Genomic DNA, 24,427 nt, shown 5'->3' with positions numbered 1-24,427 from the left:
CAGAAATGTGAGGAACATGTGTTTTTTTAGCCACATTTTGAGGTTTGCAAAGGATTCTGGGTAACAGAACCTGGTCCAAGACACACAAGTCACCCCATCTTGGATTCCCCCAGGTCTCTAGTTTTCAGAAATGCACAGGTTTGGTAGGTTTCCCTAGGTGGCGGCTGAGCTACAGGCCAAAATCTACAGGTAGGCACTTTGCAAAAAACACCTCTGTTTTCCTTCAAAAATTTGGTTGTGTCCACGTTGCGCTTTGGGGCGTTTCCTGTCGTGGGCGCTAGGCCTACCCACACAAGTGAGGTATCATTTTTATCGGGAGACGTGGGGGAACGCTGGGTGGAAGGAAATTTGTGGCTTCTCTCAGATTCCAGAACTTTCTGCCACAGAAATGTGAGGAACATGTGTTTTTTTTAGCCACATTTTGAGGTTTGCAAAGGATTCTGGGTAACAGAACCTGGTCCCAGACACACAAGTCACCCCCTCTTGGATTCCCCCAGGTCTCTAGTTTTCAGAAATGCACAGGTTTGGTAGGTTTCCCTAGGTGGCGGCTGAGCTACAGGCCAAAATCTACAGGTAGGCACTTTGCAAAAAACACCTCTGTTTTCCTTCAAAAATTTGGTTGTGTCCACGTTGCACTTTGGGGCGTTTCCTGTCGTGGGCGCTAGGCCTACCCACACAAGTGAGGTATCATTTTTATCAGGAGATGTGGGGAAACGCTGAGTGGAAGGAAATTTGTGGCTCCTCTCAGATTCCAGAAATTTCTGCCACAGAAATGTGAGGAACATGTGTTTTTTTAGCCAAATTTTGAGGTTTGCAAAGGATTCTGGGTAACAGAACCAGGTCCCAGCCACACAAGTCACCCCATCTTGGATTCCCCCAGGTCTCTAGTTTTCAGAAATGCACAGGTTTGGTAGGTTTCCCTAGGTGGCAGCTGAGCTACAGGCCAAAATCTACAGGTAGGCACTTTGCAAAAAACACCTCTGTTTTCCTTCAAAAATTTGGCTGTGTCCACGTTGCGCTTTGGGGCGTTTCCTGTCGCGGGCGCTAGGCCTACCCACACAAGTGAGGTATCATTTTTATCGGGAGATGTGGGGGAACGCTGGGTGGAAGGAAATTTGTGGCTCCTCTCAGATTCTAGAACTTTCTGCCACAGAAATGTGAGGAACATGTGTTTTTTTAGCCAAATTTTGAGGTTTGCAAAGGATTCTGGGTAACAGAACCTGGTCCGAGCCACACAAGTCACCCCATCTTGGATTCCCCTAGGTCTCTAGTTTTCAGAAATGCACAGGTTTGGTAGGTTTCCCTAGGTGGCGGCTGAGCTACAGGCCAAAATCTACTGGTAGGCACTTTGCTAAAAACAGGTCTGTTTTCTGTGATGTGTTCACGTTGCGCTTTGGGGCGTTTCCTGTCGCGGGCGCTAGGCCTACCCACACAAGTGAGGTATCATTTTTATCGGGAGACGTGGGGGAACGCTGGGTGGAAGGAAATGTGTGGCTCCTCTCAGATTCCAGAACTTTCTGCCACAGAAATGTGAGGAACATGTGTTTTTTTAAGCCAAATTTTGAGGTTTGCAAAGGATTCTGGGTAACAGAACCTGGTCCCAGCCACACAAGTCACCCCATCTTGGATTCCCCTAGTTCTCTAGTTTTCAGAAATGCACAGGTTTGGTAGGTTTCCCTAGGTGGCGGCTGAGCTACAGGCCAAAATCCACAGGTAGGCACTTTGCTAAAAACAGGTCTGTTTTCTGTGATGTGTCCACGTTGCGCTTTGGGGCGTTTCCTGTCGTGGGCGCTAGGCCTACCCACACAAGTGAGGTATCATTTTTATCAGGAGATGTGGGGGAACGCTGGGTGGAAGGAAATTTGTGGCTCCTCTCAGATTCCAGAACTTTCTGCCACAGAAATGTGAGGAACATGTGTTTTTTTAGCCAAATTTTGAGGTTTGCAAAGGATTCTGGGTAACAGAACCAGGTCCCAGCCACACAAGTCACCCCATCTTGGATTCCCCCAGGTCTCTAGTTTTCAGAAATGCACAGGTTTGGTAGGTTTCCCTAGGTGGCGGCTGAGCTACAGGCCAAAATCTACAGGTAGGCACTTTGCAAAAAACACCTCTGTTTTCCTTCAAAAATTTGGCTGTGTCCACGTTGCGCTTTGGGGCGTTTCCTGTCGCGGGCGCTAGGCCTACCCACACAAGTGAGGTATCATTTTTATCGGGAGATGTGGGGGAACGCTGGGTGGAAGGAAATTTGTTGCTCCTCTCAGATTCCAGAACTTTCTGCCACAGAAATGTGAGGAACATGTGTTTTTTTAGCCAAATTTTGAGGTTTGCAAAGGATTCTGGGTAACAGAACCTGGTCCGAGCCACACAAGTCACCCCATCTTGGATTCCCCTAGGTCTCTAGTTTTCAGAAATGCACAGGTTTGGTAGGTTTCCCTAGATGGCGGCTGAGCTACAGGCCAAAATCTACAGGTAGGCACTTTGCTAAATACAGGTCTGTTTTCTGTGATGTGTTCACGTTGCGCTTTGGGGCGTTTCCTGTCGCGGGCGCTAGGCCTACCCACACAAGTGAGGTATCATTTTTATCGGGAGACGTGGGGGAACGCTGGGTGGAAGGAAATGTGTGGCTCCTCTCAGATTCCAGAACTTTCTGCCACAGAAATGTGAGGAACATGTGTTTTTTTAGCCAAATTTTGAGGTTTGCAAAGGATTCTGGGTAACAGAACCTGGTCCCAGCCACACAAGTCACCCCATCTTGGATTCCCCTAGGTCTCTAGTTTTCAGAAAGGCACTGGTTTGGTAGGTTTCCCTAGGTGGCGGCTGAGCTACAGGCCAAAATCCACAGGTAGGCACTTTGCTAAAAACAGGTCTGTTTTCTGTGATGTGTCCACGTTGCGCTTTGGGGCGTTTCCTGTCGCGGGCGCTAGGCCTACCCACACAAGTGAGGTATCATTTTTATCGGGAGACGTGGGGGAACGCTGGGTGGAAGGAAATTTGTGGCTCCTCTCAGATTCCAGAACTTTCTGCCACAGAAATGTGAGGAACATGTGTTTTTTTAGCCACATTTTGAGGTTTGCAAAGGATTCTGGGTAACAGAACCTGGTCCCAGACACACAAGTCACCCCATCTTGGATTCCCCCAGGTCTCTAGTTTTCAGAAATGCACAGGTTTGGTAGGTTTCCCTAGGTGGCGGCTGAGCTACAGGCCAAAATCTACAGGTAGGCACTTTGCAAAAAACACCTCTGTTTTCCTTCAAAAATTTGGTTGTGTCCACGTTGCGCTTTGGGGCGTTTCCTGTCGTGGGCGCTAGGCCTACCCACACAAGTGAGGTATCATTTTTATCAGGAGACGTGGGGGAACGCTGGGTGGAAGGAAATTTGTGGCTTCTCTCAGATTCCAGAACTTTCTGCCACAGAAATGTGAGGAACATGTGTTTTTTTAGCCACATTTTGAGGTTTGCAAAGGATTCTGGGTAACAGAACCTGGTCCAAGACACACAAGTCACCCCATCTTGGATTCCCCCAGGTCTCTAGTTTTCAGAAATGCACAGGTTTGGTAGGTTTCCCTAGGTGGCGGCTGAGCTACAGGCCAAAATCTACAGGTAGGCACTTTGCAAAAAACACCTCTGTTTTCCTTCAAAAATTTGGTTGTGTCCACGTTGCGCTTTGGGGCGTTTCCTGTCGTGGGCGCTAGGCCTACCCACACAAGTGAGGTATCATTTTTATCGGGAGACGTGGGGGAACGCTGGGTGGAAGGAAATTTGTGGCTTCTCTCAGATTCCAGAACTTTCTGCCACAGAAATGTGAGGAACATGTGTTTTTTTAGCCACATTTTGAGGTTTGCAAAGGATTCTGGGTAACAGAACCAGGTCCCAGCCACACAAGTCACCCCATCTTGGATTCCCCCAGGTCTCTAGTTTTCAGAAATGCACAGGTTTGGTAGGTTTCCCTAGGTGGCGGCTGAGCTACAGGCCAAAATCTACAGGTAGGCACTTTGCTAAAAACACCTCTGTTTTCCTTCAAAAATTTGGCTGTGTCCACGTTGCGCTTTGGGGCGTTTCCTGTCGCGGGCGCTAGGCCTACCCACACAAGTGAGGTTTCATTTTTATCGGGAGATGTGGGGGAACGCTGGGTGGAAGGAAATTTGTGGCTCCTCTCAGATTCTAGAACTTTCTGCCACAGAAATGTGAGGAACATGTGTTTTTTTAGCCAAATTTTGAGGTTTGCAAAGGATTCTGGGTAACAGAACCTGGTCCGAGCCACACAAGTCACCCCATCTTGGATTCCCCTAGGTCTCTAGTTTTCAGAAATGCACAGGTTTGGTAGGTTTCCCTAGGTGGCGGCTGAGCTACAGGCCAAAATCTACAGGTAGGCACTTTGCTAAAAACAGGTCTGTTTTCTGTGATGTGTTCACGTTGCGCTTTGGGGCGTTTCCTGTCGCGGGCGCTAGGCCTACCCACACAAGTGAGGTATCATTTTTATCGGGAGACGTGGGGGAACGCTGGGTGGAAGGAAATGTGTGGCTCCTCTCAGATTCCAGAACTTTCTGCCACAGAAATGTGAGGAACATGTGTTTTTTTAAGCCAAATTTTGAGGTTTGCAAAGGATTCTGGGTAACAGAACCTGGTCCCAGCCACACAAGTCACCCCATCTTGGATTCCCCTAGTTCTCTAGTTTTCAGAAATGCACAGGTTTGGTAGGTTTCCCTAGGTGGCGGCTGAGCTACAGGCCAAAATCCACAGGTAGGCACTTTGCTAAAAACAGGTCTGTTTTCTGTGATGTGTCCACGTTGCGCTTTGGGGCGTTTCCTGTCGTGGGCGCTAGGCCTACCCACACAAGTGAGGTATCATTTTTATCAGGAGATGTGGGGGAACGCTGGGTGGAAGGAAATTTGTGGCTCCTCTCAGATTCCAGAACTTTCTGCCACAGAAATGTGAGGAACATGTGTTTTTTTAGCCACATTTTGAGGTTTGCAAAGGATTCTGGGTAACAGAACCTGGTCCCAGACACACAAGTCACCCCATCTTGGATTCCCCCAGGTCTCTAGTTTTCAGAAATGCACAGGTTTGGTAGGTTTCCCTAGGTGGCGGCTGAGCTACAGGCCAAAATCTACAGGTAGGCACTTTGCAAAAAACACCTCTGTTTTCCTTCAAAAATTTGGTTGTGTCCACGTTGCGCTTTGGGGCGTTTCCTGTCGTGGGCGCTAGGCCTACCCACACAAGTGAGGTATCATTTTTATCAGGAGACGTGGGGGAACGCTGGGTGGAAGGAAATTTGTGGCTTCTCTCAGATTCCAGAACTTTCTGCCACAGAAATGTGAGGAACATGTGTTTTTTTAGCCACATTTTGAGGTTTGCAAAGGATTCTGGGTAACAGAACCTGGTCCAAGACACACAAGTCACCCCATCTTGGATTCCCCCAGGTCTCTAGTTTTCAGAAATGCACAGGTTTGGTAGGTTTCCCTAGGTGGCGGCTGAGCTACAGGCCAAAATCTACAGGTAGGCACTTTGCAAAAAACACCTCTGTTTTCCTTCAAAAATTTGGTTGTGTCCACGTTGCGCTTTGGGGCGTTTCCTGTCGTGGGCGCTAGGCCTACCCACACAAGTGAGGTATCATTTTTATCGGGAGACGTGGGGGAACGCTGGGTGGAAGGAAATTTGTGGCTTCTCTCAGATTCCAGAACTTTCTGCCACAGAAATGTGAGGAACATGTGTTTTTTTAGCCACATTTTGAGGTTTGCAAAGGATTCTGGGTAACAGAACCAGGTCCCAGCCACACAAGTCACCCCATCTTGGATTCCCCCAGGTCTCTAGTTTTCAGAAATGCACAGGTTTGGTAGGTTTCCCTAGGTGGCGGCTGAGCTACAGGCCAAAATCTACAGGTAGGCACTTTGCTAAAAACACCTCTGTTTTCCTTCAAAAATTTGGCTGTGTCCACGTTGCGCTTTGGGGCGTTTCCTGTCGCGGGCGCTAGGCCTACCCACACAAGTGAGGTTTCATTTTTATCGGGAGATGTGGGGGAACGCTGGGTGGAAGGAAATTTGTGGCTCCTCTCAGATTCTAGAACTTTCTGCCACAGAAATGTGAGGAACATGTGTTTTTTTAGCCAAATTTTGAGGTTTGCAAAGGATTCTGGGTAACAGAACCTGGTCCGAGCCACACAAGTCACCCCATCTTGGATTCCCCTAGGTCTCTAGTTTTCAGAAATGCACAGGTTTGGTAGGTTTCCCTAGGTGGCGGCTGAGCTACAGGCCAAAATCTACAGGTAGGCACTTTGCTAAAAACAGGTCTGTTTTCTGTGATGTGTTCACGTTGCGCTTTGGGGCGTTTCCTGTCGCGGGCGCTAGGCCTACCCACACAAGTGAGGTATCATTTTTATCGGGAGACGTGGGGGAACGCTGGGTGGAAGGAAATGTGTGGCTCCTCTCAGATTCCAGAACTTTCTGCCACAGAAATGTGAGGAACATGTGTTTTTTTAAGCCAAATTTTGAGGTTTGCAAAGGATTCTGGGTAACAGAACCTGGTCCCAGCCACACAAGTCACCCCATCTTGGATTCCCCTAGTTCTCTAGTTTTCAGAAATGCACAGGTTTGGTAGGTTTCCCTAGGTGGCGGCTGAGCTACAGGCCAAAATCCACAGGTAGGCACTTTGCTAAAAACAGGTCTGTTTTCTGTGATGTGTCCACGTTGCGCTTTGGGGCGTTTCCTGTCGTGGGCGCTAGGCCTACCCACACAAGTGAGGTATCATTTTTATCAGGAGATGTGGGGGAACGCTGGGTGGAAGGAAATTTGTGGCTCCTCTCAGATTCCAGAACTTTCTGCCACAGAAATGTGAGGAACATGTGTTTTTTTAGCCAAATTTTGAGGTTTGCAAAGGATTCTGGGTAACAGAACCAGGTCCCAGCCACACAAGTCACCCCATCTTGGATTCCCCCATGTCTCTAGTTTTCAGAAATGCACAGGTTTGGTAGGTTTCCCTAGGTGGCGGCTGAGCTACAGGCCAAAATCTACAGGTAGGCACTTTGCAAAAAACACCTCTGTTTTCCTTCAAAAATTTGGCTGTGTCCACGTTGCGCTTTGGGGCGTTTCCTGTCGCGGGCGCTAGGCCTACCCACACAAGTGAGGTATCATTTTTATCGGGAGATGTGGGGGAACGCTGGGTGGAAGGAAATTTGTGGCTCCTCTCAGATTCTAGAACTTTCTGCCACAGAAATGTGAGGAACATGTGTTTTTTTAGCCAAATTTTGAGGTTTGCAAAGGATTCTGGGTAACAGAACCTGGTCCGAGCCACACAAGTCACCCCATCTTGGATTCCCCTAGGTCTCTAGTTTTCAGAAATGCACAGGTTTGGTAGGTTTCCCTAGGTGGCGGCTGAGCTACAGGCCAAAATCTACAGGTAGGCACTTTGCTAAATACAGGTCTGTTTTCTGTGATGTGTTCACGTTGCGCTTTGGGGCGTTTCCTGTCGCGGGCGCTAGGCCTACCCACACAAGTGAGGTATCATTTTTATCGGGAGACGTGGGGGAACGCTGGGTGGAAGGAAATGTGTGGCTCCTCTCAGATTCCAGAACTTTCTGCCACAGAAATGTGAGGAACATGTGTTTTTTTAGCCAAATTTTGAGGTTTGCAAAGGATTCTGGGTAACAGAACCTGGTCCCAGCCACACAAGTCACCCCATCTTGGATTCCCCTAGGTCTCTAGTTTTCAGAAAGGCACTGGTTTGGTAGGTTTCCCTAGGTGGCGGCTGAGCTACAGGCCAAAATCCACAGGTAGGCACTTTGCTAAAAACAGGTCTGTTTTCTGTGATGTGTCCACGTTGCGCTTTGGGGCGTTTCCTGTCGCGGGCGCTAGGCCTACCCACACAAGTGAGGTATCATTTTTATCGGGAGACGTGGGGGAACGCTGGGTTGAAGGAAATTTGTGGCTCCTCTCAGATTCCAGAACTTTCTGCCACAGAAATGTGAGGAACATGTGTTTTTTTAGCCAAATTTTGAGGTTTGCAAAGGATTCTGGGTAACAGAACCTGGTCCCAGCCACACAAGTCACCCCATCTTGGATTCCCCTAGGTCTCTAGTTTTCAGAAAGGCACTGGTTTGGTAGGTTTCCCTAGGTGGCGGCTGAGCTACAGGCCAAAATCCACAGGTAGGCACTTTGCTAAAAACAGGTCTGTTTTCTGTGATGTGTCCACGTTGCGCTTTGGGGCGTTTCCTGTCGCGGGCGCTAGGCCTACCCACACAAGTGAGGTATCATTTTTATCGGGAGACGTGGGGGAACGCTGGGTTGAAGGAAATTTGTGGCTCCTCTCAGATTCCAGAACTTTCTGCCACAGAAATATGAGGAACTTGTGTTTTTTTAGCCACATTTTGAGGTTTGCAAAGGATTCTGGGTAACAGAACCTGGTCCCAAACACACAAGTCACCCCATCTTGGATTCCCCCAGGTCTCTAGTTTTCAGAAATGCACAGGTTTGGTAGGTTTCCCTAGGTGGCGGCTGAGCTACAGGCCAAAATCTACAGGTAGGCACTTGGCAAAAAACACCTCTGTTTTCCTTCAAAAATTTGGTTGTGTCCACGTTGCGCTTTGGGTCGTTTCCTGTTGTGGGCGCTAGGCCTACCCACACAAGTGAGGTATCATTTTTATCGGGAGACGTGGGGGAACGCTTGGTGGAAGGAAATTTGTGGCTCCTCTCAGATTCCAGAACTTTCTGCCACAGAAATGTGAGGAACATGTGTTTTTTTAGCCAAATTTTGAGGTTTGCAAAGGATTCTGGGTAACAGAACCTGGTCCCAGCCACACAAGTCACCCCATCTTGGATTCCCCCAGGTCTCTAGTTTTCAGAAATGCACAGGTTTGGTAGGTTTCCCTAGGTGGCGGCTGAGCTACAGGCCAAAATCTACAGGTAGGCACTTTGCAAAAAACACCTCTGTTTTCCTTCCAAAATCTGGTTGTGTCCACGTTGCGCTTTGGGGCGTTTCCTGTCGCGGGCGCTAGGCCTACCCACACAAGTGAGGTATCATTTTTATCGGGAGATGTGGGGGAACGCTGGGTGGAAGGAAATTTGTGGCTCCTCTCAGATTCTAGAACTTTCTGCCACAGAAATGTGAGGAACATGTGTTTTTTTAGCCAAATTTTGAGGTTTGCAAAGGATTCTGGGTAACAGAACCTGGTCCGAGCCACACAAGTCACCCCATCTTGGATTCCCCTAGGTCTCTAGTTTTCAGAAATGCACAGGTTTGGTAGGTTTCCCTAGGTGGCGGCTGAGCTACAGGCCAAAATCTACAGGTAGGCACTTTGCTAAAAACAGGTCTGTTTTCTGTGATGTGTCCACGTTGCGCTTTGGGGCGTTTCCTGTCGCGGGCGCTAGGCCTGCCCACACAAGTGAGGTATCATTTTTATCGGGAGACGTGGGGGAACGCTGGGTGGAAGGAAATGTGTGGCTCCTCTCAGATTCTACAACTTTCTGCCACAGAAATGTGAGGAACATGTGTTTTTTTAGCCAAATTTTGAGGTTTGCAAAGGATCTGGGTAACAGAACCTGGTCCGAGCCACACAAGTCACCCCATTTTGGATTCCCCTAGGTCTCTAGTTTTCAGAAATGCACAGGTTTGGTAGGTTTCCCTAGGTGGCGGCTGAGCTACAGGCCAAAATCTACAGGTAGGCACTTTGCTAAAAACAGGTCTGTTTTCTGTGATGTGTCCACGTTGCGCTTTGGGGCGTTTCCTGTCGCGGGCGCTAGGCCTACCCACACAAGTGAGGTATCATTTTTATCGGGAGACGTGGGGGGACGCTGGGTGGAAGGAAATGTGTGGCTCCTCTCAGATTCCAGAACTTTCGGCCACAGAAATGTGAGGAACATGTGTTTTTTTAGCCACATTTTGAGGTTTGCAAAGGATTCTGGGTAACAGAACCTGGTCCCAGCCACACAAGTCACCCCATCTTGGATTCCCCTAGGTCTCTAGTTTTCAGAAATGCACAGGTTTGGTAGGTTTCCCTAGGTGGCGGCTGAGCTACAGGCCAAAATCCACAGGTAGGCACTTTGCTAAAAACAGGTCTGTTTTCTGTGATGTGTCCACGTTGCGCTTTGGGGCGTTTCCTGTCGCGGGCGCTAGGCCTACCCACACAAGTGAGGTATCATTTTTATCGGGAGACGTGGGGGAACGCTGGGTGGAAGGAAATTTGTGGCTCCTCTCAGATTTCAGAACTTTCTGCCACAGAAATATGAGGAACATGTGTTTTTTTTTGCCACAGTTTGAGGTTTGCAAAGGATTCTGGGTAACAGACCCTGGTCCCAGACACACAAGTCACCCCATCTTGGATTCCCCCAGGTCTCTAGTTTTCAGAAATGCACAGGTTTGGTAGGTTTCCCTAGGTGGCGGCTGAGCTACAGGCCAAAATCTACAGGTAGGCACTTTGCAAAAAACACCTCTGTTTTCCTTCAAAAATTTGGTTGTGTCCACGTTGCGCTTTGGGGCGTTTCCTGTCGTGGGCGCTAGGCCTACCCACAAAAGTGAGGTATCATTTTTATCAGGAGACGTGGGGGAATGCTGGGTGGAAGGAAATTTGTGGCTCCTCTCAGATTCCAGAACTTTCTGCCTCAGAAATGTGAGGAACATGTGTTTTTTTTGCCAATTTTGAGGTTTGCAAAGGATTCTGGGTAACAGAACCTGGTCCCAGCCACACAAGTCACCCCATCTTGGATTCCCCTAGGTCTCTAGTTTTCAGAAATGCACAGGTTTGGTAGGTTTCCCTAGGTGGCGGCTGAGCTACAGGCCAAAATCTACAGGTAGGCACTTTGCTAAAAACAGGTCTGTTTTCTGTGATGTGTCCACGTTGCGCTTTGGGGCGTTTCCTGTCGCGGGCGCTAGGCCTACCCACACAAGTGAGGTATCATTTTTATCGGGAGACGTGGGGGAACGCTGGGTGGAAGGAAATTTGTGGCTCCTCTCAGATTCCAGAACTTTCTGCCACAGAAATGTGAGGAACATGTGTTTTTTTAGCCAAATTTTGAGGTTTGCAAAGGATTCTGGGTAACAGAACCTGGTCCCAGCCACACAAGTCACCCCATCTTGGATTCCCCCAGGTCTCTAGTTTTCAGAAATGCACAGGTTTGGTAGGTTTCCCTAGGTGGCGGCTGAGCTACAGGCCAAAATCTACAGGTAGGCACTTTGCAAAAAACACCTCTGTTTTCCTTCCAAAATCTGGTTGTGTCCACGTTGCGCTTTGGGGCGTTTCCTGTCGCGGGCGCTAGGCCTACCCACACAAGTGAGGTATCATTTTTATCAGGAGACGTGGGGGAACGCTGGGTGAAGGAAATTTGTGGCTCCTCTCAGATTCCAGAAATTTCTGCCACAGAAATGTGAGGAACATGTGTTTTTTTAGCCAAATTTTGAGGTTTGCAAAGGATTCTGGGTAACAGAACCAGGTCCCAGCCACACAAGTCACCCCGTCTTGGATTCCCCCAGGTCTCTAGTTTTCAGAAATGCACAGGTTTGGTAGGTTTCCCTAGGTGGCGGCTGAGCTACAGGCCAAAATCTACAGGTAGGCACTTTGCAAAAAACACCTCTGTTTTCCTTCAAAAATTTGGCTGTGTCCACGTTGCGCTTTGGGGCGTTTCCTGTCGCGGGCGCTAGGCCTACCCACACAAGTGAGGTATCATTTTTATCGGGAGATGTGGGGGAACGCTGGGTGGAAGGAAATTTGTGGCTCCTCTCAGATTCTAGAACTTTCTGCCACAGAAATGTGAGGAACATGTGTTTTTTTAGCCAAATTTTGAGGTTTGCAAAGGATTCTGGGTAACAGAACCTGGTCCGAGCCACACAAGTCACCCCATCTTGGATTCCCCTAGGTCTCTAGTTTTCAGAAATGCACAGGTTTGGTAGGTTTCCCTAGGTGGCGGCTGAGCTACAGGCCAAAATCTACAGTTAGGCACTTTGCTAAAAACAGGTCTGTTTTCTGTGATGTGTCCACGTTGCGCTTTGGGGCGTTTCCTGTCGCGGGCGCTAGGCCTGCCCACACAAGTGAGGTATCATTTTTATCGGGAGACGTGGGGGAACGCTGGGTGGAAGGAAATGTGTGGCTCCTCTCAGATTCTACAACTTTCTGCCACAGAAATGTGAGGAACATGTGTTTTTTTAGCCAAATTTTGAGGTTTGCAAAGGATCTGGGTAACAGAACCTGGTCCGAGCCACACAAGTCACCCCATTTTGGATTCCCCTAGGTCTCTAGTTTTCAGAAATGCACAGGTTTGGTAGGTTTCCCTAGGTGGCGGCTGAGCTACAGGCCAAAATCTACAGGTAGGCACTTTGCTAAAAACAGGTCTGTTTTCTGTGATGTGTCCACGTTGCGCTTTGGGGCGTTTCCTGTCGCGGGTGCTAGGCCTACCCACACAAGTGAGGTATCATTTTTATCGGGAGACGTGGGGGGACGCTGGGTGGAAGGAAATGTGTGGCTCCTCTCAGATTCCAGAACTTTCGGCCACAGAAATGTGAGGAACATGTGTTTTTTTAGCCACATTTTGAGGTTTGCAAAGGATTCTGGGTAACAGAACCTGGTCCCAGCCACACAAGTCACCCCATCTTGGATTCCCCTAGGTCTCTAGTTTTCAGAAATGCACAGGTTTGGTAGGTTTCCCTAGGTGGCGGCTGAGCTACAGGCCAAAATCCACAGGTAGGCACTTTGCTAAAAACAGGTCTGTTTTCTGTGATGTGTCCACGTTGCGCTTTGGGGCGTTTCCTGTCGCGGGCGCTAGGCCTACCCACACAAGTGAGGTATCATTTTTATCGGGAGACGTGGGGGAACGCTGGGTGGAAGGAAATTTGTGGCTCCTCTCAGATTTCAGAACTTTCTGCCACAGAAATATGAGGAACATGTGTTTTTTTTTGCCACAGTTTGAGGTTTGCAAAGGATTCTGGGTAACAGACCCTGGTCCCAGACACACAAGTCACCCCATCTTGGATTCCCCCAGGTCTCTAGTTTTCAGAAATGCACAGGTTTGGTAGGTTTCCCTAGGTGGCGGCTGAGCTACAGGCCAAAATCTACAGGTAGGCACTTTGCAAAAAACACCTCTGTTTTCCTTCAAAAATTTGGTTGTGTCCACGTTGCGCTTTGGGGCGTTTCCTGTCGTGGGCGCTAGGCCTACCCACAAAAGTGAGGTATCATTTTTATCAGGAGACGTGGGGGAATGCTGGGTGGAAGGAAATTTGTGGCTCCTCTCAGATTCCAGAACTTTCTGCCACAGAAATGTGAGGAACATGTGTTTTTTTTGCCAATTTTGAGGTTTGCAAAGGATTCTGGGTAACAGAACCTGGTCCCAGCCACACAAGTCACCCCATCTTGGATTCCCCTAGGTCTCTAGTTTTCAGAAATGCACAGGTTTGGTAGGTTTCCCTAGGTGGCGGCTGAGCTACAGGCCAAAATCTACAGGTAGGCACTTTGCTAAAAACAGGTCTGTTTTCTGTGATGTGTCCACGTTGCGCTTTGGGGCGTTTCCTGTCGCGGGCGCTAGGCCTACCCACACAAGTGAGGTATCATTTTTATCGGGAGACGTGGGGGAACGCTGGGTGGAAGGAAATTTGTGGCTCCTCTCAGATTCCAGAACTTTCTGCCACAGAAATGTGAGGAACATGTGTTTTTTTAGCCAAATTTTGAGGTTTGCAAAGGATTCTGGGTAACAGAACCTGGTCCCAGCCACACAAGTCACCCCATCTTGGATTCCCCCAGGTCTCTAGTTTTCAGAAATGCACAGGTTTGGTAGGTTTCCCTAGGTGGCGGCTGAGCTACAGGCCAAAATCTACAGGTAGGCACTTTGCAAAAAACACCTCTGTTTTCCTTCCAAAATCTGGTTGTGTCCACGTTGCGCTTTGGGGCGTTTCCTGTCGCGGGCGCTAGGCCTACCCACACAAGTGAGGTATCATTTTTATCAGGAGACGTGGGGGAACGCTGGGTGAAGGAAATTTGTGGCTCCTCTCAGATTCCAGAAATTTCTGCCACAGAAATGTGAGGAACATGTGTTTTTTTAGCCAAATTTTGAGGTTTGCAAAGGATTCTGGGTAACAGAACCAGGTCCCAGCCACACAAGTCACCCCGTCTTGGATTCCCCCAGGTCTCTAGTTTTCAGAAATGCACAGGTTTGGTAGGTTTCCCTAGGTGGCGGCTGAGCTACAGGCCAAAATCTACAGGTAGGCACTTTGCAAAAAACACCTCTGTTTTCCTTCAAAAATTTGGCTGTGTCCACGTTGCGCTTTGGGGCGTTTCCTGTCGCGGGCGCTAGGCCTACCCACACAAGTGAGGTATCATTTTTATCGGGAGATGTGGGGGAACGCTGGGTGGAAGGAAATTTGTGGCTCCTCTCAGATTCTAGAACTTTCTGCCACAGAAATGTGAGGAACATGTGTTTTTTTAGCCAAATTTTGAGGTTTGCAAAGGATTCTGGGTAACAGAACCTGGTCCGAGCCACACAAGTCACCCCATCTTGGATTCCCCTAGGTCTCTAGTTTTCAGAAATGCACAGGTTTGGTAGGTTTCCCTAGGTGGCGGCTGAGCTACAGGCCAAAATCTACAGGTAGGCACTTTGCTAAAAACAGGTCTGTTTTCTGTGATGTGTCCACGTTGCGCTTTGGGGCGTTTCCTGTCGCGGGCGCTAGGCCTGCCCACACAAGTGAGGTATCATTTTTATCGGGAGACGTGGGGGAACGCTGGGTGGAAGGAAATGTGTGGCTCCTCTCAGATTCTACAACTTTCTGCCACAGAAATGTGAGGAACATGTGTTTTTTTAGCCAAATTTTGAGGTTTGCAAAGGATCTGGGTAACAGAACCTGGTCCGAGCCACACAAGTCACCCCATTTTGGATTCCCCTAGGTCTCTAGTTTTCAGAAATGCACAGGTTTGGTAGGTTTCCCTAGGTGGCGGCTGAGTTACAGGCCAAAATCTACAGGTAGGCACTTTGCTAAAAACAGGTCTGTTTTCTGTGATGTGTCCACGTTGCGCTTTGGGGCGTTTCCTGTCGCGGGCGCTAGGCCTACCCACACAAGTGAGGTATCATTTTTATCGGGAGACGTGGGGGGACGCTGGGTGGAAGGAAATGTGTGGCTCCTCTCAGATTCCAGAACTTTCGGCCACAGAAATGTGAGGAACATGTGTTTTTTTAGCCACATTTTGAGGTTTGCAAAGGATTCTGGGTAACAGAACCTGGTCCCAGCCACACAAGTCACCCCATCTTGGATTCCCCTAGGTCTCTAGTTTTCAGAAATGCACAGGTTTGGTAGGTTTCCCTAGGTGGCGGCTGAGCTACAGGCCAAAATCCACAGGTAGGCACTTTGCTAAAAACAGGTCTGTTTTCTGTGATGTGTCCACGTTGCGCTTTGGGGCGTTTCCTGTCGCGGGCGCTAGGCCTACCCACACAAGTGAGGTATCATTTTTATCGGGAGACGTGGGGGAACGCTGGGTGGAAGGAAATTTGTGGCTCCTCTCAGATTTCAGAACTTTCTGCCACAGAAATATGAGGAACATGTGTTTTTTTTCGCCACAGTTTGAGGTTTGCAAAGGATTCTGGGTAACAGACCCTGGTCCCAGACACACAAGTCACCCCATCTTGGATTCCCCCTGGTCTCTAGTTTTCAGAAATGCACAGGTTTGGTAGGTTTCCCTAGGTGGCGGCTGAGCTACAGGCCAAAATCTACAGGTAGGCACTTTGCAAAAAACACCTCTGTTTTCCTTCAAAAATTTGGTTGTGTCCACGTTGCGCTTTGGGGCGTTTCCTGTCGTGGGCGCTAGGCCTACCCACAAAAGTGAGGTATCATTTTTATCAGGAGACGTGGGGGAATGCTGGGTGGAAGGAAATTTGTGGCTCCTCTCAGATTCCAGAACTTTCTGCCACAGAAATGTGAGGAACATGTGTTTTTTTTGCCAATTTTGAGGTTTGCAAAGGATTCTGGGTAACAGAACCTGGTCCCAGCCACACAAGTCACCCCATCTTGGATTCCCCTAGGTCTCTAGTTTTCAGAAATGCACAGGTTTGGTAGGTTTCCCTAGGTGGCGGCTGAGCTACAGGCCAAAATCTACAGGTAGGCACTTTGCTAAAAACAGGTCTGTTTTCTGTGATGTGTCCACGTTGCGCTTTGGGGCGTTTCCTGTCGCGGGCGCTAGGCCTACCCACACAAGTGAGGTATCATTTTTATCGGGAGACGTGGGGGAACGCTGGGTGGAAGGAAATTTGTGGCTCCTCTCAGATTCCAGAACTTTCTGCCACAGAAATGTGAGGAACATGTGTTTTTTTAGCCACATTTTGAGGTTTGCAAAGGATTCTGGGTAACAGAACCTGGTCCCAGCCACACAAGTCACCCCATGTTGGATTCCCCTAGGTCTCTAGTTTTCAGAAATGCACAGGTTTGGTAGGTTTCCCTAGGTGGCGGCTGAGCTACAGACCAAAATCTACAGGTAGGCACTTTGCAAAAAACACCTCTGTTTTCCTTCAAAAATTTGGCTGTGTCCACGTTGCGCTTTGGGGCGTTTCCTGTCGCGGGCGCTAGGCCTACCCACACAAGTGAGGTATCATTTTTATCAGGAGACGTGGGGGAACGCTGGGTGGAAGGAAATTTGTGGCTCCTCTCAGATTCCAGAACTTTCTGCCACAGAAATGTGAGGAACATGTGTTTTTTTAGCCAAATTTTGTGGTTTGCAAAGGATTCTGGGTAACAGAACCTGGTCCCAGCCACACAAGTCACCCCATCTTGGATTCCCCCAGGTCTCTAGTTTTCAGAAATGCACAGGTTTGGTAGGTTTCCCTAGGTGGCGGCTGAGCTACAGGCCAAAATCCACAGGTAGGCACTTTGCTAAAAACAGGTCTGTTTTCTGTGATGTGTCCACGTTGCGCTTTGGGGCGTTTCCTGTCGCGGGCGCTAGGCCTACCCACACAAGTGAGGTATCATTTTTATCGGGAGACGTGGGGGAACGCTGGGTGGAAGGAAATTTGTGGCTCCTCTCAGATTTCAGAACTTTCTGCCACAGAAATATGAGGAACATGTGTTTTTTTAGCCAAATTTTGAGGTTTGCAAAGGATTCTGGGTAACAGAACCTGGTCCCAGCCACACAAGTCACCCCATGTTGGATTCCCCTAGGTCTCTAGTTTTCAGAAATGCACAGGTTTGGTAGGTTTCCCTAGGTGGCGGCTGAGCTACAGACCAAAATCTACAGGTAGGCACTTTGCAAAAAACACCTCTGGTTTCCTTCAAAAATTTGGCTGTGTCCACGTTGCGCTTTGGGGCGTTTCCTGTCGCGGGCGCTAGGCCTACCCACACAAGTGAGGTATCATTTTTATCAGGAGACGTGGGGGAACGCTGGGTGGAAGGAAATTTGTGGCTCCTCTCAGATTCCAGAACTTTCTGCCACAGAAATGTGAGGAACATGTGTTTTTTTAGCCAAATTTTGTGGTTTGCAAAGGATTCTGGGTAACAGAACCTGGTCCCAGCCACACAAGTCACCCCATCTTGGATTCCCCCAGGTCTCTAGTTTTCAGAAATGCACAGGTTTGGTAGGTTTCCCTAGGTGGCGGCTGAGCTACAGGCCAAAATCTACAGGTAGGCACTTTGCAAAAAACACCTCTGTTTTCCTTCAAAAATGTGGCTGTGTCCACGTTGCGCTTTGGGGCGTTTCCTGTCGCGGGCGCTAGGCCTACCCACGCAAGTGAGGTATCATTTTTATCGGGAGATGTGGGGGAACGCTGGGTGGAAGGAAATTTGTGGCTCCTCTCAGATTCTAGAACTTTCTGCCACAGAAATGTGAGGAACATGTGTTTTTTTAGCCAAATTTTGAGGTTTGAAAAGGATTCTGGGTAACAGAACCTGGTCCGAGCCACACAAGTCACCCTATCTTGGATTCCCCTAGGTCTCTAGTTTTCAGAAATGCACAGGTTTGGTAGGTTTCCCTAGGTGGCGGCTGAGCTACAGGCCAAAATCCACAGGTAGGCACTTTGCTAAAAACAGGTCTGTTTTCTGTGATGTGTCCACGTTGCGCTTTGGGGCGTTTCCTGTCGTGGGCGCTAGGCCTACCCACACAAGTGAGGTATCATTTCTATCGGGAGACGTGGGGGAACGCTGGGTGGAAGGAAATTTGTGGCTCCCCTCAGATTCCAGAACTTTCTGCCACAGAAATGTGAGGAACATGTGTTTTTTTAGCCACATTTTGAGGTTTGCAAAGGATTCTGGGTAACAGAACCTGGTCCCAGCCACACAAGTCACCCCATGTTGGATTCCCCTAGGTCTCTAGTTTTCAGAAATGCACAGGTTTGGTAGGTTTCCCTAGGTGGCGGCTGAGCTACAGACCAAAATCTACAGGTAGGCACTTTGCAAAAAACACCTCTGTTTTCCTTCAAAAATTTGGCTGTGTCCACGTTGCGCTTTGGGGCGTTTCCTGTCGCTGGCGCTAGGCCTACCCACACAAGTGAGGTATCATTTTTATCAGGAGACGTGGGGGAACGCTGGGTGGAAGGAAATTTGTGGCTCCTCTCAGATTCCAGAACTTTCTGCCACAGAAATGTGAGGAACATGTGTTTTTTTAGCCAAATTTTGTGGTTTGCAAAGGATTCTGGGTAACAGAACCTGGTCCCAGCCACACAAGTCACCCCATCTTGGATTCCCCCAGGTCTCTAGTTTTCAGAAATGCACAGGTTTGGTAGGTTTCCCTAGGTGGCGGCTGAGCTACAGGCCAAAATCCACAGGTAGGCACTTTGCTAAAAACAGGTCTGTTTTCTGTGATGTGTCCACGTTGCGCTTTGGGGCGTTTCCTGTCGTGGGCGCTAGGCCTACCCACACAAGTGAGGTATCATTTCTATCGGGAGACGTGGGGGAACGCTGGGTGGAAGGAAATTTGTGGCTCCCCTCAGATTCCAGAACTTTCTGCCACAGAAATGTGAGGAACATGTGTTTTTTTAGCCACATTTTGAGGTTTGCAAAGGATTCTGGGTAACAGAACCTGGTCCCAGCCACACAAGTCACCCCATGTTGGATTCCCCTAGGTCTCTAGTTTTCAGAAATGCACAGGTTTGGTAGGTTTCCCTAGGTGGCGGCTGAGCTACAGACCAAAATCTACAGGTAGGCACTTTGCAAAAAACACCTCTGTTTTCCTTCAAAAATTTGGCTGTGTCCACGTTGCGCTTTGGGGCGTTTCCTGTCGCTGGCGCTAGGCCTACCCACACAAGTGAGGTATCATTTTTATCAGGAGACGTGGGGGAACGCTGGGTGGAAGGAAATTTGTGGCTCCTCTCAGATTCCAGAACTTTCTGCCACAGAAATGTGAGGAACATGTGTTTTTTTAGCCAAATTTTGTGGTTTGCAAAGGATTCTGGGTAACAGAACCTGGTCCCAGCCACACAAGTCACCCCATCTTGGATTCCCCCAGGTCTCTAGTTTTCAGAAATGCACAGGTTTGGTAGGTTTCCCTAGGTGGCGGCTGAGCTACAGGCCAAAATCCACAGGTAGGCACTTTGCTAAAAACAGGTCTGTTTTCTGTGATGTGTCCACGTTGCGCTTTGGGGCGTTTCCTGTCGCGGGCGCTAGGCCTACCCACACAAGTGAGGTATCATTTTTATCGGGAGACGTGGGGGAACGCTGGGTGGAAGGAAATTTGTGGCTCCTCTCAGATTTCAGAACTTTCTGCCACAGAAATATGAGGAACATGTGTTTTTTTTCGCCACAGTTTGAGGTTTGCAAAGGATTCTGGGTAACAGAACCTGGTCCCAGACACACAAGTCACCCCATCTTGGATTCCCCCAGGTCTCTAGTTTTCAGAAATGCACAGGTTTGGTAGGTTTCCCTAGGTGGCGGCTGAGCTACAGGCCAAAATCTACAGGTAGGCACTTTGCAAAAAACACCTCTGTTTTCCTTCAAAAATTTGGTTGTGTCCAAGTTGCGCTTTGGGGCGTTTCCTGTCGTGGGCGCTAGGCCTACCCACAAAAGTGAGGTATCATTTTTATCGGGAGACGTGGAAGAACGCTGGGTGGAAGGAAATTTGTGGCTCCTCTCAGATTCCAGAACTTTCTGCCACAGAAATGTGAGGAACATGTGTTTTTTTAGCCACGTTTTGAGGTTTGCAAAGGATTCTGGGTAACAGAACCTGGTCCCAGCCACACAAGTCACCCCATCTTGGATTCCCCTAGGTCTCTAGTTTTCAGAAATGAACAGGTTTGGTAGGTTTCCCTAGGTGGCGGCTGAGCTACAGGCCAAAATCCACAGGTAGGCACTTTGCTAAAAACAGGTCTGTTTTCTGTGATGTGTCCACGTTGCGCTTTGGGGCGTTTCCTGTCGCGGGCGCTAGGCCTACCCACACAAGTGAGGTATCATTTTTATCGGGAGATGTGGGGGAACGCTGGGTGGAAGGAAATTTGTGGCTCCTCTCAGAATCCAGAACTTTCTGCCACAGAAATGTGAGGAACATGTGTTTTTTTAGCCACATTTTGAGGTTTGCAAAGGATTCTGGGTAACAGAACCTGGTCCCAGCCACACAAGTCACCCCATGTTGGATTCCCCAAGGTCTCTAGTTTTCAGAAATGCAAAGGTTTGGTAGGTTTCCCTAGGTGGCGGCTGAGCTACAGACCAAAATCTACAGGTAGGCACTTTGCAAAAAACACCTCTGGTTTCCTTCAAAAATTTGGCTGTGTCCACGTTGCGCTTTGGGGCGTTTCCTGTCGCGGGCGCTAGGCCTACCCACACAAGTGAGGTATCATTTTTATCAGGAGACGTGGGGGAACGCTGGGTGGAAGGAAATTTGTGGCTCCTCTCAGATTCCAGAACTTTCTGCCACAGAAATGTGAGGAACATGTGTTTTTTTAGCCAAATTTTGTGGTTTGCAAAGGATTCTGGGTAACAGAACCTGGTCCCAGCCACACAAGTCACCCCATCTTGGATTCCCCCAGGTCTCTAGTTTTCAGAAATGCACAGGTTTGGTAGGTTTCCCTAGGTGGCGGCTGAGCTACAGGCCAAAATCCACAGGTAGGCACTTTGCTAAAAACACCTCTGTTTTCCTTCAAAAATGTGGCTGTGTCCACGTTGCGCTTTGGGGCGTTTCCTGTCGCGGGCGCTAGGCCTACCCACACAAGTGAGGTATCATTTTTATCGGGAGATGTGGGGGAACGCTGGGTGGAAGGAAATTTGTGGCTCCTCTCAGATTCTAGAACTTTCTGCAACAGAAATGTGAGGAACATGTGTTTTTTTAGCCAAATTTTGAGGTTTGAAAAGGATTCTGGGTAACAGAACCTGGTCCGAGCCACACAAGTCACCCTATCTTGGATTCCCCTAGGTCTCTAGTTTTCAGAAATGCACAGGTTTGGTAGGTTTCCCAAGGTGGCGGCTGAGCTACAGGCCAAAATCTACAGGTAGGCACTTTGCTAAAAACAGGTCTGTTTTCTGTGATGTGTCCACGTTGCGCTTTGGGGCGTTTCCTGTCGCGGGCGCTAGGCCTACCCACACAAGTGAGGTATCATTTTTATCGGGAGACGTGGGGGAACGCTGGGTGGAAGGAAATTTGTGGCTCCTCTCAGATTCCAGAACTTTCTGCCACAGAAATGTGAGGAACATGTGTTTTTTTAGCCAAATTTTGTGGTTTGCAAAGGATTCTGGGTAACAGAACCTGGTCCCAGCCACACAAGTCACCCCATCTTGGATTCCCCCAGGTCTCTAGTTTTCAGAAATGCACAGGTTTGGTAGGTTTCCCTAGGTGGCGGCTGAGCTACAGGCCAAAATCTACAGGTAGGCACTTTGCAAAAAACACCTCTGTTTTCCTTCAAAAATGTGGCTGTGTCCACGTTGCGCTTTGGGGCGTTTCCTGTCGCGGGCACTAGGCCTACCCACGCAAGTGAGGTATCATTTTTATCAGGAGACGTGGGGGAACGCTGGGTGGAAGGAAATTTGTGGCTCCTCTCAGATTCCAGAACTTTCTGCCACAGAAATGTGAGGAACATGTGTTTTTTTAGCCACATTTTGAGGTTTGCAAAGGATTCTGGGTAACAGAACCTGGTCCCAGCCACACAAGTCACCCCATGTTGGATTCCCCTAGGTCTCTAGTTTTCAGAAATGCACAGGTTTGGTAGGTTTCCCTAGGTGGCGGCTGAGCTACAGACCAAAATCTACAGGTAGGCACTTTGCAAAAAACACCTCTGTTTTCCTTCAAAAATTTGGCTGTGTCCACGTTGCGCTTTGGGGCGTTTCCTGTCGCGGGCGCTAGGCCTACCCACACAAGTGAGGTATCATTTTTATCAGGAGACGTGGGGGAACGCTGGGTGGAAGGAAATTTGTGGCTCCTCTCAGATTCCAGAACTTTCTGCCACAGAAATTTGAGGAACATGTGTTTTTTTAGCCAAATTTTGTGGTTTGCAAAGGATTCTGGGTAACAGAACCTGGTCCCAGCCACACAAGTCACCCCATCTTGGATTCCCCCAGGTCTCTAGTTTTCAGAAATGCACAGGTTTGGTAGGTTTCCCTAGGTGGCGGCTGAGCTACAGGCCAAAATCTACAGGTAGGCACTTTGCAAAAAACACCTCTGTTTTCCTTCAAAAATGTGGCTGTGTCCACGTTGCGCTTTGGGGCGTTTCCTGTCGCGGGCGCTAGGCCTACCCACACAAGTGAGGTATCATTTTTATCGGGAGATGTGGGGGAACGCTGGGTGGAAGGAAATTTGTGGCTTCTCTCAGATTCCAGAACTTTCTGCCACAGAAATGTGAGGAACATGTGTTTTTTTAGCCAAATTTTGAGGTTTGCAAAGGATTCTGGGTAACAGAACCTGGTCCGAGCCACACAAGTCACCCTATCTTGGATTTCCCTAGGTCTCTAGTTTTCAGAAATGCACAGGTTTGGTAGGTTTCCCAAGGTAGCGGCTGAGCTACAGGCCAAAATCTACAGGTAGGCACTTTGCTAAAAACAGGTCTGTTTTCTGTGATGTGTCCACGTTGCGCTTTGGGGCGTTTCCTGTCGCGGGCGCTAGGCCTACCCACACAAGTGAGGTATCATTTTTATCGGGAGACGTGGGGGAACGCTGGGTGGAAGGAAATTTGTGGCTCCTCTCAGATTCCAGAACTTTCTGCCACAGAAATGTGAGGAACATGTGTTTTTTTAGCCACATTTTGAGGTTTGCAAAGGATTCTGGGTAACAGAACCTGGTCCCAGACACACAAGTCACCCCATCTTGGATTCCCCCAGGTCTCTAGTTTTCAGAAATGCACAGGTTTGGTAGGTTTCCCTAGGTGGCGGCTGAGCTACAGGCCAAAATCTACAGGTAGGCACTTTGCAAAAAACACCTCTGTTTTCCTTCAAAAATTTGGTTGTGTCCACGTTGCGCTTTGGGGCGTTTCCTGTCGTGGGCGCTAGGCCTACCCACACAAGTGAGGTATCATTTTTATCGGGAGACGTGGGGGAACGCTGGGTGGAAGGAAATTTGTGGCTTCTCTCAGATTCCAGAACTTTCTGCCACAGAAATGTGAGGAACATGTGTTTTTTTAGCAACATTTTGAGGTTTGCAAAGGATTCTGGGTAACAGAACCTGGTCCCAGACACACAAGTCACCCCCTCTTGGATTCCCCCAGGTCTCTAGTTTTCAGAAATGCACAGGTTTGGTAGGTTTCCCTAGGTGGCGGCTGAGCTACAGGCCAAAATCTACAGGTAGGCACTTTGCAAAAAACACCTCTGTTTTCCTTCAAAAATTTGGTTGTGTCCACGTTGCACTTTGGGGCGTTTCCTGTCGTGGGCGCTAGGCCTACCCACACAAGTGAGGTATCATTTTTATCAGGAGATGTGGGGAAACGCTGAGTGGAAGGAAATTTGTGGCTCCTCTCAGATTCCAGAAATTTCTGCCACAGAAATGTGAGGAACATGTGTTTTTTTAGCCAAATTTTGAGGTTTGCAAAGGATTCTGGGTAACAGAACCAGGTCCCAGCCACACAAGTCACCCCATCTTGGATTCCCCCAGGTCTCTAGTTTTCAGAAATGCACAGGTTTGGTAGGTTTCCCTAGGTGGCGGCTGAGCTACAGGCCAAAATCTACAGGTAGGCACTTTGCAAAAAACACCTCTGTTTTCCTTCAAAAATTTGGCTGTGTCCACGTTGCGCTTTGGGGCGTTTCCTGTCGCGGGCGCTAGGCCTACCCACACAAGTGAGGTATCATTTTTATCGGGAGATGTGGGGGAACGCTGGGTGGAAGGAAATTTGTGGCTCCTCTCAGATTCTAGAACTTTCTGCCACAGAAATGTGAGGAACATGTGTTTTTTTAGCCAAATTTTGAGGTTTGCAAAGGATTCTGGGTAACAGAACCTGGTCCGAGCCACACAAGTCACCCCATCTTGGATTCCCCTAGGTCTCTAGTTTTCAGAAATGCACAGGTTTGGTAGGTTTCCCTAGGTGGCGGCTGAGCTACAGGCCAAAATCCACAGGTAGGCACTTTGCTAAAAACAGGTCT

This window comes from Pleurodeles waltl, chromosome 8, assembly GCF_031143425.1.
Source record: "Pleurodeles waltl isolate 20211129_DDA chromosome 8, aPleWal1.hap1.20221129, whole genome shotgun sequence".
Lineage (NCBI taxonomy): Eukaryota > Metazoa > Chordata > Amphibia > Caudata > Salamandridae > Pleurodeles > Pleurodeles waltl.
The sequence above is the reverse complement of the archived record's forward strand: the minus strand, read 5'-3'. Positions refer to the sequence as shown.